Source organism: Palaemon carinicauda, chromosome 9 (assembly GCF_036898095.1).
Source record: "Palaemon carinicauda isolate YSFRI2023 chromosome 9, ASM3689809v2, whole genome shotgun sequence".
NCBI lineage: Eukaryota > Metazoa > Arthropoda > Malacostraca > Decapoda > Palaemonidae > Palaemon > Palaemon carinicauda.
This window is the reverse complement of record NC_090733.1, coordinates 74,221,725-74,241,011: the sequence shown is the minus strand read 5'-3', so window position 1 is coordinate 74,241,011 and position 19,287 is coordinate 74,221,725. Positions and strand designations below refer to the sequence as shown.

Sequence of the window (19,287 nt, the reverse complement as noted above, 5' to 3'; positions counted from 1 at the left end):
TTATTTGCTTTCTTTTTTAATTTACCTTCTGTGACATAATCTCCTCGGTTTGAAGGAGAGACCTAAGTGAAAAAAGAGGAAAAAAAAAGGACGCAAAGAAAGAAAGTGGAATCGGTTAAAAACTGAAAGTACATGGATAAAATACAAAACTGTGATGTGTCAACACAACTACCTACTAAGAAAGAAGAAAAAATGAATACTATAAGAGAAAGATCCGCGAAGCAGCAATAGACATAAATAGGTTATATCGTGTCCTAAATGGTATAATGGGAAATGTAAAGGAAAAAAAGCTACTTAATGGATACTGTAACCAGGAACTAGCAAATAATTTTCTAGTATTCTTTAAAAACAAAACTGAAAATATAACCAGATTATTTGTAAATATTCAACATCAGATTAATGATATACCGGATACATAGATAAAATGAACGAAATTTAACAACATAACACACGATGATACAGGGGCGTAGGAGCAGGGGGGCTATAGCCCCTCCACTTTTTTGCTGAAAATATGCTTTTAACCATTCAGATTTACATTTTGTAAATGCATTTCATCTCTGGCAACAGCTCTTGTACAGTCTCACCCTCCCACCCGACCCCCGCCACCTAAGTATCATGTTAGTACCCAACATCATAGTTTCACAGTCCCGTCACTCGCTTAGTTTTACAGAGAGCAGCCCCCATATTGGGAATCAAGCCACTTATAATGTTTGACCCCCAGTGCACACCGTGACATATGTTAATCTATCCATCATTACCAAACTACATCATTGATACGCAGTAATAAATTGAAAACATGACACACGCGAACACATGTAGTTGACGAATATCGCACATATAAAAATATGCATATATATATATATATATATATATATATATATATATATATATATATATATATATATATATATATATGTATATATATAATTTCTTCATAATTCTTTTTAAATATGTATACTTTTATATAATTTCAGAGCTTATGATGTATCAATTATACATTATTCATACACTTTCAATATGTATATTTTCTGGTCTCAGGCATGACTTACAAATATGTATGTTTATATTAGAAATATGCTTGTTTTTAATTTTGCTTACTTATAATTATTCTATATATATATATATATATATATATATATATATATATATATATATATATATATATATATATATATATATATATATATATATAACATATAACTAAATTCATTTATTTCAATATATGTTGTACAACACAACAGCCATATTGGAAAGCAAGTTGAAATTTGAAGAACGATTTGATTTCCCTAATGTTTTCATTTATCTAGATTCACGAAGTAAACAAATGAAATAATCAAAATTACTGTATTCTCTTCTCACAAGGTCTGATGCTTCATGTTATTATTCATTGAGTAATATGAATTGCAACTTTTTATGGTGATGATATTGATGTTGACCGTCTGCGACAACAGCTCTCTATTCTCTCACAGCATTGTTCTTCTGAAATAAAACAGGCAAAGCCACGAGAAATAGTTGAGTTTATTAAAGGCCTTGGTGACCATAAATTGTCTCTTCTTACTGAAATGACTAAGGCTGTTAAGCTGTTGCTTGTTATGCCAGCATCAACCGCACAGAGCGAACGCGCTTTTGGTGCCATGCGACGAGTGAAAACGTACCTTCGGAGTACAATGACTCAGAAAAGATTGAATCATTGCATTATACTTCATTGGCATTCGGAAAAAAACGATAGCCTTGACTTGATCGACATTGCGAATGAGTTTGTAGCAAAGAATCAACATCGTCAGTATATTTTTGGTAAATTCACCAATATATATATATATATATATATATATATATATATATATATATATATATATATATATATATATATATATATATATATATATATGTATATATATATATATATATATATATATATATATATATATATATACATATATATATATATATATATATATATATATATATATATATATATATATATATATATATATATATGTATATATACACACACACACACACACATATATATATATATATATATATATATATATATATATATATATATATATATATATAGGCCTATTGATATTTTATGATTGTTATTGCGTAAAAATTGGAATTGGTCATATAAAAATCTTCCAAAAATATGATTTTGTCTTTGATACAATATACTGTCAGATGCCAGGAAATCGCATCTGAGGGTGTTTCCTCATAAAAATTTTCTTGGGGAAACCCCCCCCCCCCATGCCTTTGCGTCTGTGGCTCCGCCTTCAGTGTCATTTCGAACCTTAGTCCCCCCAAACAGGAAAACGCTCCTATTCCCCTGTGATATCACCAGGATTATCAAGAGAGCAAAGAAAACAAACTGCATGAATGATCCTATACCAATATCTAAAGTAATTGAACAAAGAAACTATCCTAATCTTGCTGAAATAATTATGAGAATAGCAAATGCAAGCATTGATGAATCTAAGTTTCCTAACAATGAGAAAAAGAGCTATAGTCACACCGGTTCTGAAAAGTGCTCTGGACTACCAGGAATTAAGCTCATATAGACCTATTTCGAATCTATCCTTTGTTTAAAAAGTGCTAGAATACGCAATTCTTGAACAACTAGTCAGTCACTTAAAAGTAATATAAGCTTTGCCAGACAACTAACCTACTTACAGAAAACTAAATTCTACGGAGGCAGCCATCTGTTCTGCTGTAAATATGCTGGAAATGATGGATGAAAATAAATATGGTATTTCAATATTACTCGATCTTAAGAGCTGCTTTTGATTCAGTTGTGTATGAACTGTTACTAAATGGTCTACGGTTCATCAGTGTGAAGATCAAGCTTTTGAATACCTGAAAGACTACTTTGTTGGCAGAAATTACTGTGTGCAAATTGAAAACTCTCATTCATCATGTGAACCTTTAAGAAAATAAGAAAATAAAGAAAAATCATGGAATAGATGATAAGCAAATGAGCAGAAAACTAGCAGAACACCTAGCCAAAGTAAAGGCCCTAGCTGCACAAACAAGAAATAAAGAACATAAAATAAAAGCAAAACAGGTAAACAGGCAGTTTGGTGAAAATCCAAAGATTGTGTATAGAAATACAATAAAAGAAACAGTCGGGGTACGAACACGACTGAGCAAGGAAGATCTGGAGAAGTTTAAGAAGCCACTGTTTGAAGACCCGAGACAACACCAAGAGAATGGATTGACACCATTAGGCAGATGAACAGCCAGAAACAACAAATGCCCCCAATAAAACTCAACACACACACAAAAAGAAAAAAAAAAATAGTAATTTTAAGACTCCAGGAGTAGACAAGATTCCGAATTTTTGGCTAAAGAAGATCACAGTGCTACACCAACACTGTGAACAAGTCTTTTCAAGAATAATACGAGTAGAAGAAGAATCACCAGAGTGGCTCACAATAGGAAACGCCACTCTTCTCCCTAAGAGCTCAGAGACCGAACTCCCCAACAAATATAGGCCCATCTGCTTTTTACCATCAACCTACAAATGGCTCACGGGAGTCATAGCAGATGAGATCTATGAACACTTAGATCAAGACAAATATATGGAAAAAGAACAAAAGGGATGTATGTGAAACAAACTTGGAACCAAAGATCAATTGCTAATTAACAAAACAATACTAGAAGACTGTAAGAAAAGGCAAAGGAACCTTAATATGGCTTGGATAGATTATAAGAGGGCTTTTGACAGCGTGCCACACTCCTGGATACTTAAATGTCTGGAATTTTATAACATCAATGAGGAAATAAGATCATTCCTGTCAGCTCAGATGGTCAAGTGGAAGACCACTATCTATCTCTCACCTCTCACCACTTCTCTTATGCTTGATTATAGATCCGCTTAGTAAAATCTTGAATGACCTTAACCCTGGCTATGACCTAAGCAAAAGAATGAACCACCTCCTCTTCATGGATGACCTCAAACTATAAGCAGACAAGGAAGAAAAATTGGAAGAACTAGTTAGGACAGTCCATAGATTTTTAAGTGACATCTGCATTGACTTTGGATTAGATAAATGTTCTAAGATTTCCATCAAGAAAGGGAAGAAAGTAACATAAGAAGGAATAGAAGTAGAGGAAGGTATGTTAGTAGAAGAAGATCTGTCAGAGGAATCTGCATATAAGTACTTGGTAATAGAAGAAAATAATAGTATAGAACACAAGAAAATGAGAGAAAAGATAAAGAAAGCGTACATCAGCTGCCTAAAGATCTGTGAGTCAGAATTAACACCAAAAAATAAGATCACTGCCATAAATCAGCTAGCGATACCAGTGGTGACTTATGGTTTTGGTATTGTAGACTGGCCACAAGATGAGATAGATAGGATAGATAAGACCAGGAAGATTCTCACCCTGCATAAAGTCACATATAGAAACAAGTGTATGGACATAATATACCTCCCACGCAGAGAAGGTGGACTAGGCTTAACTGAAATCAATCAAGCCTGCAGAGCAGTAATGCTAAGTATAGGGCAATACCTAAAAAGCTCTGAGGATGAAAACATAAAAAAGGTTGCCCAACATCATAATGAAGCCCTGAGCCAACTAACATCAATAACAAAGCAGGCAAAGAACTTAGCAGGAGAATTGCTAGAAGACACAATGGGCACTGAACAGACTCCAGCAACAATGATAGCCAGGAAGACCAGACAGAAATTCAGTTCTAGAGAGGAAAAACTTAGAATGGAAAGGTGGAAACACCATGGAAGAGCAGGAAGATTCCAAGAACTGGATAAAGATTACATAGATAAAGAAGAGTCACTCAGAAGGATAAGGAATGGAAATCTAGGTTTTGATGGAGAAATGATGATAATAGGAGCACAAGACCAAAGCCTCCTAACAAACGGCTTCAAGAAAATGCCGGGCATATCAGGAAACGACCAGTGTAGGTTTTGTTATACAGCAGTTGAAAGTGCTGGTCATCTGGTTTCAGCGTGCTAGACTCTACTTGCAGATGGTCACTACACAGCTCATCACAATAAGATATGTAAATATATGCATTGGAAAATATGTAAAGAATACAATATTGATGTAAAAGATAAGGTATGGGAGCATGAACCAGATCCAGTTGCCTCCAACAGAAGCATTACCATCTTTTATGATAAGATAATCCCAACAGGAAGATATATAGATGGAGGTGCTTTAAGACCTGATATTGTGATCTAGAATAAAAAACAAAGCAGCAAAGATTATAGATGTGACAGTACCCAGTGATTTTGGCCTCAATAGAGCTGAGAGGCAGAAAATAGCAATATATCAAGAACTGAGGAACGACCTGAAAAATACATGGGAACTAAAAGAAATAGGATTAATACCTGTGGTGATGGGGGCAACAGGACTTATGAAGAAAAACCTGAGACAATACTTTCAGGCGACACCAAGTTGCCCAAGCATAAATGAGGTGCAGATTCCTGCCATCATGGGAACGGTGACCATCTTAAAAAAAGCCCTCTGATACAAGGCTAGTGAAGTATAGAGGTGCAACAGTAGACCCCAGGTTGGGGTCCATTGCATCACTAATTTAAAGTAAAACCAATTAAGGTATTAAGACAAAGGAGTACCTCGGGGGAGTGTACAGTACTTAACCCAATCTTATTCTGCATCTATACTATTGGTCTATCGAAAATACTACAAAATGATGGTGTGAAGTTCAAACTATTTGTGGATGATACACAAGTTTGCTTCTCCATAAATGATATAGTGTACCAACCGTGTGTCACACGATCGTACATAATTCATTTTGTATATATTATGCTTGTATCTTCGCTCTTCCCTCGCACTAAAAAGAACCAGAATAAACATGTCTGCGTTTCTCCTATGTAACATTGTCTGTTTCTCGAACATGTAATTTCCTGTTGTCTTGAGGTTTTGTATATAAAGGAGAGTGTTCTATAATAAATTAACTCAGTTGCTTTCACACTGCCTTTGAGTTCACAACCTTCTCTCGGCCCGTCACATTGGTGACCCCGGAAGTCGACTCGCTCCCACCGCCTTCCACCCCCACCCCCCTCGCCCCTCCATCGTTGGTACTATGACGGACTCTACAGAAATTGGCGCTGCGGCTGCCCCATTGAAACTTTCACCGTTCGCCAGCGGAGAGGCGTTTGCTTGGTTTCAGCGCGCAGAAGTCCAGTTTCGCATCAAGGGCGTGACTCGCTCAACCACCAAAGCAGATTATGTTCTCGCGGCGATACCCGAGGACACCTTCCCTGAAATATCCGACTGGCTTTGTGAACAAGGGGACACCCCAATAGCGTATGATGCCCTCAAAACATACCTTCTGCAGCAGTACTCGCCGTCGCCAGCCGCCCGTGTAGCAAAGCTTTTTCAGCTCTCGCAACAACCGTTGGGGGACCAAAGGGCTTCGCTTGCCCTCAGGGAAATGACCAGTATCGCTCGCCTTCAACCTGCCGCAGACGGCTCTCCTCGTGAGGTGAACCTACTTCGTGCCCTTTGGATACGCCGTTTACCCGGACCTATACGCGCTGCCATACCCGATATCGATAGTTTACCCATAAAGGACTTGATGACCAAAGCCGACGCCCTTATGGACAGCCACTTCAAGACCTCCATCAATGCCTCCACCCCTGACGAAGAGGATGCCTATTCAACGTCAATCGAAGCTGACATGAATGCCGTAGGACATACACGCCTATACCGTGACGTGCCGAGGCAGCGACAAAGCCGCCCACTACCCACCAATCGCTCGCGCCCCCAACAAACGACTTCTACAGCCACTTACTACCTCCCATCCGCCGCAGTTTTGCTACTACCACTTCAGATTCGGGGCAACTGCGAAGAAATGTGCCGAGGATTGTCAGTGGCCAAAAAACGTGTAAGTAGGCCATCGCTCGTGGCGGTGGCCTCCCGTGTTTCTAATCTTTTCTTTTTACATGATGCAGGAACGGGCGTGCGATTTTTGGTAGACACGGGTGCTTGTCGTTCTCTTTTGCCAAGGAAACTCTTCAAGACACGACGTAGTCTGTCTACATCTGCCGACGTCCGCTTGGTAGCTGCCAACGGATCTGCGATACCCACCTACGGTTACGAGAACCTCACATTATCGTTCGGAAACGGTAAATTCAATTGGAAGTTTCTCGTTGCTGACGTCACATTGCCAATCCTCGGTGCAGATTTCCTCTCTCATTTCCACCTTCTGGTCGATGTCGCCCACCGACGATTGGTCAACGCAGACTCGTACTTGTCGACACCTCTTCAACCCGCCTCCTCTAACCTCGCTCTCCACATTAGCGCACCTGTGGATGCCTACGCCCACCTCCTCACGTCGTACCCGGAAGTTTTCCATCCAGAACTTCGCCAAATGCCCACGGTTCCTGCCAAGCACAGTATTTATCACCATATCAAGACGACGGGACCCCCAGTCTTCGCAAAATTCAGACGTCTGGCACCGGAACGATTGGCAGCCACCAAACAGACGTTCGCCAAAATGGAGGAAATGGGCCTTTGCCAAAAGGCCTCCAGCCCATGGTCGTCACCCTTACACATCGTTCTGAAGAAAGACGGCTCCCTCCGTCCGTGCGGGGATTACAGGCGCCTGAAAATGCAAACAGAACCGGATCACTACCCCCTCCCAAACATTGCCAACGTGACCTCCTACCTGCACAAAGCGAAGGTTTTCTCTACGCTCGACCTCCTGAAGGGGTATTATCAGGTATCTATGAACCCAGAAAACATCCCCAAGACCGCCATCACCACTCCGTTTGGTACATACACCTTCAATAACTCCTGTTTTGGCCTTCGTAATGCTGGGGCCACGTTTCAACGTCTCATGGATCGCATCTTAGGGGACCTCCCTTTCTGTGTATGTTATGTGGACGACATACTTGTGTTCTCCTCCTCAAAAGAGGAACACCTCCGTCACCTGCGCATCGTGCTCGACCGCCTGCAACAAAACGGCCTTGTAGTCCGGTATGACAAGTGTACTATTGGCGCCAACGAAGTGTCGTTCTTAGGGCACCGCATCACTCCTGAAGGAGTCCACCCCCTCCCTGAGAAAGTAGCAGCCGTTCAGAAATTCCCCGTGCCCTCGACCGTCAAAGCTCTGCAAGAATTCTTGGGCATGATCAACTATTATCACCGTTTTCTGCCAGCCATTGCCGCCACTCTTGCTCCCCTCTACGCCTCCCTCAAGGGCAAGCCAAAGGACCTGAAGTGGGGTCCCCTTCAAGAAGCAGCCTTCTGCAATGCAAAGAAAGCCCTATCAACTGCTGCGGCTCTCACTTTTCCTATCCCACATGCCCCTCTTCTTCTCTCCACCGATGACAGCGATGTCGCTATTGGTGCAGTACTCGAGCAGGTGGTCAACGGCTCGCCCCGCCCATTGGCCTTCTTCAGCAGAAAACTGTCCAAGGCAGAATTGGGTTATTCTACCTTCGATCGAGAATTGCTGGCGGTGCACTTGGCTGTCCGTCACTTTCGCCATTTCTTAGAAGGTACGCCCTTCGTCATTCCCACAGACCACATGCCTCTGGTGCACGCCTTTATTCGACAGTCTGATGCCTGGTCCACCCAGCAACGCCTACATCTCTCCGCCGTGGCTGAATACAATTGCACCCTTCAATACGTCCCTGGGAAAATTAATCCCGTTGCCGATGCCCTGTCAAGAAACACGTTGGCTGCCGTTCAACTGGGATTGGATTACAACGCCCTGGCTGAAGCCCAATGACAGGATCCAGAGTATCAAGCATGTAGGACATCCTGCACGTCCGTCCGTTGGGAAGACTTCCCCCTCGAAGACTCCAACACCACCCTCCTCTGTGACGTCAGTACTGGTAGACCGCGACCTTGGATTCCTGCTCCCATGCGACAGCAGGTGTTTGATTTCATTCACGGCCTTTCATATCCCTCGTGCCGTTCTACTGCACAGCTGCTGAAGGCAAAGTTCATTTGGCACGGCATTTCTGAGGATGCTAAGGATTGGGTCCGCGCCTGTACTTCTTGCCAAACTTCCAAAGTACATCGACACATGGATTCCGGAGTGGGCACCTTTCCTCAACCTCAGCGTCGTTTCACACACATTCACGTCAACGTTGTAGGCCCCCTACCCACATCACAAGGACATTGTTACCTGTTTACCGTCATTGACCGCTCCACTCGTTGGCCTGAAGCCATTCCCATGGAAACTGCAACGTCCGCCTCATGTACATCTGCCTTACTCTCTGGATGGATTGCAAGATTTGGTATCCATGAGCATATTACTTCCGACAGGGGAACCACTTTCACCTCTCAATTGTGGACATCATTAGCAAATCTCCTGGGCATCACCCTACATCAGACAATGGCCTACAACCCCGCTGCCAATGGAATGGTTGAACGTTTTCATCGCACCCTCAAAGCAGCTTTGATGTCCTGCTGGAAGGATTCCAACTGGTTTACTCAGCTTCCCTGAGTCCTCCTGGGATGAAGGACCACTCCTAAAGACGCCCTCGACGTCTCGGCAGCTGAAATGGTGTATGGCGACCTGTTGGTCGTCCCTGCCGAATTTTTTCCTTCTACAACATCCTCCGACGATCTCCAGCGCATACGTCACGTCGTGGGAAAATTTACTCCATGCCGCCAGATTTACAAGCCCCCAGCGAAGCATCACATACCAACAGACTTGCACTCTGCAACGCACGTCTTCCTGCACAACGACACTAGCAAGCCACCGCTAACGCCCCCTTACACGGGCCCTTCCCTTGTGATCCGCCGCAGTCCGAAAGCATTCCTACTAAACATTCGTGGCAAAGAAGACTGGGTCTCCATTGATCATCTAAAACCTGCTTATCTTCTGCCAGATGACCCGCCTACAGTTCGCCTTTCTAGATCAGGGCGCCCTATTTAACATGTACAGTATGTCATTTTTAGGGGGGGAGCCATGTACCAACTGTGTGTCACACGATCGTACATAATTCATCTTGTATATATTATGCTTGTATCTTCGCTCTTCCCTCGCACTAAAAAGAACCAGAATAAACATGTCTGCGTTTCTCCTATGTAACAATGTCTGTTTCTCGAACATGTAATTTCCTGTTGCCTTGAGGTTTTGTATATAAAGGAGAGTGTTCTATAATAAATTAACTCAGTTGCTTTCACACTGCCTTTGAGTTCACAACCTTCTCTCGGCCCGTCACAATAGACAACACTAGTGAAACTCTAAACCGAATCCTTGATAGTGTTAGAGAATGGATGGCAATTAAATAACTAAAATCAAATGAGAATAAAACTGAGTTCATGGTGGTGGGAAAGAGAAACAGCGTGTGAAGCTTGGGTGATATTCAAATATACATAAATAATGACTTAGCGACGATATCTAGTAAAGTTTGTGACCTAGGCGTATTTCTTGATTGCAACTTGTCTCTCAATGCCTAAATAAATAATGTAGTAAACACTGCTGGTTATCATTTAAGAAATAATGCTCTTATGAAAAAAGTACCTGGATGAATATTCTGTAAAGAAACTTGTGATAAACTGAGTAATTACCAAGATTGACTACTGTAACTCCATCTACACAATCTACCAAAAGTACAACTAAAAAATTACAAAACAATAAACAGAGAAGCAAGACTGATAAAGGTGTCCCATCTAGAGAAAGGATCACCCCCATTCTAATTGATCTACATTGGCTGCCGTTAAAAGCGAGAATGGAGCTTGAAATATGTACAAAAGCCTACCAAGCAAACAGAACCGATCGTCCAAAATATCTAAAGAATTGCAACATGCTGTGCAGCCAGCAAATCGTCTTTACAAGAGAATAGTTACAGATGGTTTGAAACTATTAGAACCTAGATATATGTCTAATGTAGGCTCTAGAGCCTTTAAATATGCTGCCCCACGGTTATACAATAAGCTCCCACGAGACATCCGAATAATTGAAGATATTTAAGGCTTTCAAGATGAAATTGAAGACTTTTTTTTATTCAGTGAGTGCTTCGATAGTGATGATCTAACAGTAAGCGAGCAATATGCTTTCTGAAACGTCAAATGTTCCCAGATGAACGTCATAAAACGACTGTGGAGGTCCTGTAGAGAATAGGGTTCCCCGGCTGTACAGGACCAGATAAGCAGCCTTTAAAGTAGAAAAAAGTAAAGTAAACATTTACCAAGGATACACAACAAACATTGACTTAGGGGAATTGGTATAGAACAAAAAATGGAGGCTTCGAGTGGAATAAAACAAGGGTGTAGAGGATCAACCTCACTTTTTGAAACTAATTACATACATAATCTTAAAGAAAATATAAGAAGGATATTATTTTGGAAATTTGCATATAATGCCTTGGTGATCGCAGAAGGTATAGAGAATGCAAATCGCAACATCCAGCTTTTAGTAGAAACCGGAAATAATGTGGGTTAGAAATGAATAAAGAGAAGAGCAATATTATGATTTATAGCATTAAAGATATGTCAGATCATATTGATGGAATCTACAGTAAGTAGTAGAAAGTTTAACATACGTAAGAATCAAATTGGACAGTAATAGTAACAAACTTGAAACTCAGAAGAGGGAATTGATAGAAAAGACAAAAACTACCTAACTAAACGTATTCAATCATAGATACAATGTTGGTGCGATAAGATAACATCAGATAAGATAATGATAATTATAATTTGTAATAAAGTACTAATAGGAAAAACGTTTTGGAAAAGCATCGCATTACCATTTTTTCTTTATGGATCAAACATTGTAAATCTAACTGAAATAGAGAAACTACAAAGAACAGAGATTGGGGTATATAGGAAAATATTAGGAATTACGAAAAGCACAGCTAATACTACATTAAGGGGAGAGATAGGGATATATTCTATGAAAACAGGGGTGATGGGAAGCTGCAGTACATAAACCGTATCCTGAATTAAGAATTATATTGAAAACAATAACCTAGGACATTCAAGAAAAAGGAGGAAGGTGGTGGAAACAACCAGAAAAGTACCTGGAAGAATTAAACCTGGATATAAGGCAAATAAAAAGAAGGACCAAGACAGAAATAAAACCCGAAACCAGAAAGTAGGATACTGATAAAGGGAAAGAAAAATTGGAAATTAAAGTGAGCTGAGAAAGGTAGAGGAAATTGAAGAAAGAAATTAAAGAACAAATATAGGACAATACATTTGCATCAGTATTATATTCTAAGCCCTAAGGCAAGAACAAATGGGTTAAAACCAATCATTATAAATAGATTCAAAGGGCAAAATGTAAATTATAATTTTCATGAAATTATGAAAATAGATTTAACCCATTTTTGTTGTTTTGTCATGAATAGAAAAAAATAATTAATGGAGTTGCAACAAACTTGCAAAAAATACTTAAAGAAAATATTAGGAGCATTTCTATTCAGTGAAAGAAATATATTATAGAAGAAAGAAATTTTATACTTAATATGGAAAAAAGACCAAATTATATAAAAGAAAGATAAACTTAAATTGCCAGATTATCAGGGGCGCGGTTGCAAAGAATATACCTCAACCCTGAACCGGGAACCTTGTCCAAGTTGTCTATTAAAAAGTAAACAATAGATTATGCTCTAATTAGGGAAGAAGACCAAGAAGGTATTAGTAGCATGGTAATAGATGAACAGAAAGTGATAACCCCCTAAAGGATATCAAAAGAGATTGTGTATTCTGATCACTGTGCTATCCTACTGGAACCGATCAAAAGCCAACAAAGATAAAAGAAAAGAACTAGAAAAGATTGCGAAAGAAAAAGGTGATATAGAATTAAAATATTCAAAATGACAAGAAAAAGTGCAGGCAATAATAAGAAAATGTAGTATTAACAGGCAAACCGAAAAAAACAAGAAGTATAAGAATTAAGGAAATTAATGAAACTTAAAAGAATTATAAAGAAAAACGGATTAATCTTGGAAAGGAAAACAATGAGTTCAAGAGAAGAATTAAACTATACGATAGCCTCGTAGACTCATACATACGAGAAGAGAAATAAAAAGAGGAAGGTTTAAGAAAAACCAAAGAAGTAGAGAATATCAAAGCAAAGGGAGGTATGAACAGCACAGCCTTCTGGGAATTCAAGAAGAAAGTTACTGGAAAAAAACACCAGCAACTGTACAGCCATCAGAGGGAAAAAACGGAGAAATAATAGAGGAAGTTGAAGAAATAAAAAAAGAATATGAGCAATTCTGTCGAGATTTATTTAAGCTAGATAATCCCCAGAGTGAAGAAGAGGTCTTGGCAGAAGAAATTAACAACTTGTTTGATAAATGGCTGTCAGAAAGCGACAGAGTGAGATCCAGCAAAGATCGTTAAGAGCCTGAAAGACAAGTACACAATGGACAGACAAGGATTTAAAAATGTTATGATTAAATGATGGGAAAAGAAATAATAGAAAGTCTGCCGTTGATCCCAACAGAAATAGACGAAAACATATGCATCCCTAAAGAGAGGGAAGAGATGTGGATACTCTCAATCAAAAAAAAAGAGAAATAAAATGGAATTAGAGAATAGAAGAGGAATATTTATCATAAGCATAATTAGCAAGATATATGAGAAAATAAGGATGGAAAAATCAAAGAACAGAATCAAGGCAGAGTTGAGTAGATTCCAGTGTTTAGGCATTGAAGGAAGGTCGACGGCCGATCATCTGCTAACACTGAATGCAGTAATCGATTATAATGCCTATTTGGGAGGATCAACGTACGTATGGTTTTGCGATGCATATGAGTGCTTCGATAAGCTAGACCTGAGGGATTGCATTAAAGAAATGGGAAAAAGGATAGGATGAAAGGAAGCATTGATAGTTTAGAAAATTAATGAAAAAGGTAGAGCAGCCATCAACTGTCCAGTAGGTACAACAGAAAACAGAGGTTGAAGGAAATGTGAGACAAGGAACTATATACGTACCCAAGCTATGCAGTATAGTGATTGACAAAGTGAATAGTATTAATAGAAAAAATATTACGTTGATAAGGAATGTTGAAATTGAATCATTGGTATTTGTAGATATTATGTTTTCCACAGAAAGGAAAGAAGGAATAGAATGTGCCATAAGTAATTGTCATAGTTTGGAGATCTAAGAGAAGTTCACAATCAACACCAACCCCCAAATATCGGGTGTATTAATAATTAACAAAAGAAAGAATAAGAAAGAGGAGATTAAAGCAAAGTGAAGAATGGGCAAGTAGGTTTAGTCGAAGAATATAAGTATCTGATTGAATGGTAAATAGAGAAGGGAAACAAAGAATTGAGTATCAGTTAAAAAGGCCAGAGAGTCGCATATATGACCCAAGAAATACGAAAATATGGAGATGTAAGAAAAGTAGGAAAAATGGCATTGTAAGTGAGAAAGAAAATGTATGAAATAGTAGATGTACCAACAATATTTGCTAATGTGGAGACCTGGAGTGAAACAAGAGATATATATGAAAGATCTGGAAAACCTTCAATATAGGATAATGAAGAACATGTATGAACAACCTACAAGTACTCCATATTGGGGTATCCTTACAGAAACAGGAATATGGCTGGTGTTTTGCAGAATACAATATAAAAAATCAATGTTTTTCCATAACATCATAAACTCAGATAATGAAGACTAGTAAGAGAGATAATTGAGGATCAGTTGAAGAGCCCTTATGGAAAGTGCTGGAGTAACAGCATGGAAGAAATCTGTAGTAAATATGGGATGGGAGTTGAAAAAATAAGAAGTTGGGGGAAAGGACCGTAAAAAGCAAAAAAAAAAAAAAAAAAAAAAAAAAAAAAAAAAAAAAAAATAATAATAAGAAAAATATGGAAAAAAATAGAAGAAACTATTGATGAAAAGAAGAAAGTGATGAAAAAATTAAGTTGTTTAAAAGGAAATGGTCCACAGCCTTATATATCAGAGAAATGGATGTGGTTAAGGCAACTCTTGTAATGAAGACAAGATTAAATATGCTTAATTTAAAATAAAATTTCAGGGGAAAATATGCAGATAAAATGTGTGACCTTTGCAAAGATGAAAAAGATACTACTGAACATTTATTTTCATGCCCAAAATTAGGACAGTTAATGAAACTAGACATAAGTGTAGGTACGTTGCAAAATCCTAGCAGGGATCTGGTTGCTAAAACTGATGATAGCAAGGTGTTATCCTAGTTGATTTCAAGATAGAATGAGATAAGAGTAAAGATTGAGAATTTCACTATTAATCTATTTATGGTACAGGTAAAATAAGCTTAATTACAATAATAAGAATAAGCTTAAAAGTTTTGCACCTATCTATAAAGTGATAGAGTGGCCACAAACTTATTTTGCGGGGTGATCAATTAGGAACCAGGAACCATACCAGAAATCGATGTTATTTTACTTGGTATTCTAGAATATTATGAATTACAAAGAATATATGGATAACCCAGGACCTTCAGGAATACGCAGGCATATGCGTAATTTGAAAAATTTGATTCCCAACACGCAAAAAGAGGAAGCGAAATCAGTATGTGCTGGCTGCGTTGGTTAGCCTTGTGGCAATGGTTTCACAAATATTTAGGTAGGTCGACAACTACACACTTTTTTGTTGCGACATGGGGTCATGTCTCCTCACAAAAAGGGGAAAATACCTCATGCCAGCTCGTGTGAAGACCTCGCAAGAAAATTGTAAAATGTCACAACGTTGCCAGGTTTTTAAAACCGTTTTAAATTTTGTCGCGGCATTGTGTGAGGGGATGACCTCGCGCCACCTCGCAAGACTGATTTTGTGACATTGTACAAACACTTTGTAGGATGTCGTCCGGGTTCATGATACATCGTACTAGCCATGACACCTTGCGACTTTTTGTAAGATCTTACCCCAAATTGTAACCCCCTCCGGAGAGCAGCTTACCCTTACTTGCACACAACCGACGATGTCTGGTGAGTTGGTTGTAAATTTTTCCGAGAGGAGATGCATTCTGAACACTGATTGGTTTGAGCCTGGGTGGGGCTGAATACAGTGCGCTGATTGGTTGATACCGGTGCATGGGTGGCATATAAGGGGTTGCTAGACTCAACATCAGTCATTCATAGCCCAGCACATGCAGAAATATTACTACTATTACCTCTAAAATGCCTCGCCAGACCACCAAGCAGTCCAAGGACCCCAAGTAGCCCCAGCCCCAGCACAAGGAACTGGAGATGCCCCCTTCTCCGGTGGTTCAGGAGATGGAAACTGCTGACGATCCCGTTGTAGAAGAAGAATATGTAGCAGGACCTAGTGGACTACAGCAACCACAAAAAAAGAAGTGGTATCAGCCCAGTAAGAGGGATATACCAGAATACCCCTTCACAGATGTCCAAATTTCTGAGATTACTGAGTTTGTTAAGCATAATCTACCTCTTTACGACAAGCAGGAGAAGCAGTGGTGCAACCCCAGACTAAAGGAGACCCTGTTTACCGAGCTTGCAGCAACCTTTCCCGACTGTACTTTCCTGCAAGTGAGAAAGTTGTTCGAAAAGAAAGGGACAATTTTGGGAAAATAGAGAAGAAGGAAAGCAAGAGTGGTGCCATAGCAAGGAGGAGGACAGCATGAGAGGAAGAAGTCTTGACCACCTGGAAGTTTCTTGGGTGGCACATAGCCCACGAGAACACGCTATCGAGCGACAGGTTCTCTCCTACCTCGCAAAGGGGCAAATCAGACATAAATGTCGATGAGTCCTCAAGTGAGATATCTGGTTTGTCTGCTGCATCAATCACCAAGAGAAGGAACCTGAAGAGGAGGAGCCAGCCAGCAGAGACAGTAGCCTCCACTGCAACAGATGAGCGGACGGTATCCGGACACGCCATCAGGGAGCTCTTGCACAAGGCCAATATGCTGACACAGAAGGAGGAAGCTGAAGGGTCTGAGGCCAAGATCCAGGACTTCTCAATGTACTTGAGATCACGACTGAGAAGAGTGTCCCCCGTGAACTTCAAGATGTTGTTCGGGAAGATGCTGAAGATGGTCTCAGCCCTGGGGGCACCGCCTGAAGGGACATCTTCCATCAAAAATCCTGGGAAAATCCTAACTACTCTGATAGGGACACCACAACCTCCTCCAGCATTATCACAGCCTCTACAGTGGCAACAACAACCCGAGGGAGAGGCAGTAGCTGTGACCCCTCCTATAATGAAGGCAACATTCCAGCAACAACCTTATCAGCCAATACAGTACCAGCAACAACAGTTCGTGCAACTACCATACCGGCAACAGCAAGCAACATTTTACATCCTGCAGCAGTAGCCAGTCCAAGCGCATCAAAATCTGCAACCACTCCCACTACAGCAGCAAGTTTGGACACCATGTATTGCAACAGCATCATATAACTTCTCATCTCCAGCACCTGCCTAAACTACCTCGCCAAATACTCCCGTTTCCCGATTTTCTGCTGCCTTGGATATGTTGCCCCTGCTGCCATCCCCAAGCATCTCAACCTCAAACATTGTGTCTGCTGCAATGGATCTGATGGTCACATTCCCCAGCCTGGACATCCCAAAGAGTGTGTCGAGGGAAGAGAGCGACCACGATTAAAAAAATGTCTGAAATGTATATTGTAATTATAAAGTATGTTCTATTTTTTATAGATAAAAATATTCGCCATCCAACATAATCTTTTATAATCCAATATATTTCTATGTAAATGATGGACACTTTTATGTAAATGATGAAGAAAGTATATCTTGAAAAGACCTGAAATTTGAACTAAACTGAGAGAGAGACCTTACAAAAACATGAAATTTATTCACCAAATTTATCTTGCAAAGTCATTGAAAATCAGTAAATAGAAATATACAATGAAAATCACTTGAAATGTGCAATGAAAAGCACAGTTTAATGATATAAGGATTGAATAAAGAAATAGTTAAACAAACATATAAAAAAGAAATCTTGGTATGAAATGACAAATGAAAAACTTGAAAACTTAAAAACATTAAATTCATTAACAAAACATTTCTTGATAAGTCAAGGAAAAACAGTTAATTTAAATAAACAAAGAATAGCAAACAATCTTGATATACATTTGAAAAATTACAAAATTGAAATGTACTATGAAAATCATTATGTTAAGATGTACCATATAAAGTACAAAGTTTTATTATATAAGGAATGATTAATAAATAGCATTACCAAACATATAAAACGAAATCTTAGTTTGGAATGAGAAATGAGAAATTTGAAACCACATTACATTTATTAACAAAATCTATCTTGCTAAGTCAATGATAAGCAGTGATAAGCAGTAAATTGAAATATACAGAGAATAGCAAAAACTTTATATATACAATTAAATTCACAAAGTTAAAATGTACAATGAAAAGCACAAATTTTGATTATATAAGGAATGTTTAATAAATAGCATTACCAAACATATAAAAAGAAATCTTAGTTTGAAATGAGAAATGAAAAACTTGAAAATACATTATATTTATTAACAAAATCTATATTGCTAAGTCAATGAAAAGCAGTGATAAGCAGTAAATTGAAATATACAGAGAATAACAAAAACTTTATATATACAATTAAATTCCCAATGATATAAAATTTGGACTTAAGATATTTTAATTCAGGAAAAGAACAGGTTATATGGGGAGGCATACATTTTCATTTTATATGCATTTGAGGCATTTATTGTGTTGGTCGTCCTCTGGGATAGACAAAAATCTCTTGCCGAGGTACTGCTCCTGCTTCTGAAGAGTAGTAGTAGGCCAGGTAATCTCGGACTGCCTTTGATTGTCTTCAGTAGTTTGATCCCTTTCGACACATAAGTTGTTCCATGAGATTCGTCTCCTTCCTCCAAGTTCCAAGCAGCATGTTGTGCTGAGTATCTTCGCGGTTGATGTCGTTGGGAGCAAAGGGATAGTGGTCGAGTATGAGATTGTGCAAGATACTTCCACGTATGGTTAGCAGCTGCACTACTTTAGGTTCCTGTTGTATCATGGTGCAGAAGATTCGGAATCCCATTTGCAGGATACCGAATGCGTTCTCCACCACACAACCCTCTTAACGAGAGAAAGCCTTGATGAAGTCATTGAGCTTCAGCGACATCTTTCCTGTGCTGAAGCTTGGTTACGGGCAAGAGGGCTCTCGAACTGGGGATTTTTTTTTTTGTCTCAGTTTGACTCTAAATTTCTCTCATCCTATTTCTATTACTTATTATTGTTTCATTCTCCTTCATATTTATCAGCTGTCTCTAACCTTTCTGTCAGAATTTCACTGTCCAGATTTTCTTTTAGAGAACATCATATCCGGAATTGGAATTATTTTTTCAAAGTCAATTATGGGAGCTTTGGTAGTCTTGCCAACAACC

At 39.1% G+C, this 19,287-nt stretch overlaps 2 protein-coding genes across 2 annotated transcripts in view; one reads left to right on the top strand and one right to left on the bottom strand.

The window, feature by feature from the left end:
• The window catches only part of LOC137646998 (speedy protein 1-B-like), a 920,935-nt gene that overhangs the window by 416 nt on the left and 901,232 nt on the right, over positions 1–19,287 (bottom strand). The window lies entirely within an intron of this gene.
• Positions 1–19,287, top strand: part of LOC137646997 (trehalase-like) — a 328,032-nt gene that overhangs the window by 21,331 nt on the left and 287,414 nt on the right. The window lies entirely within an intron of this gene.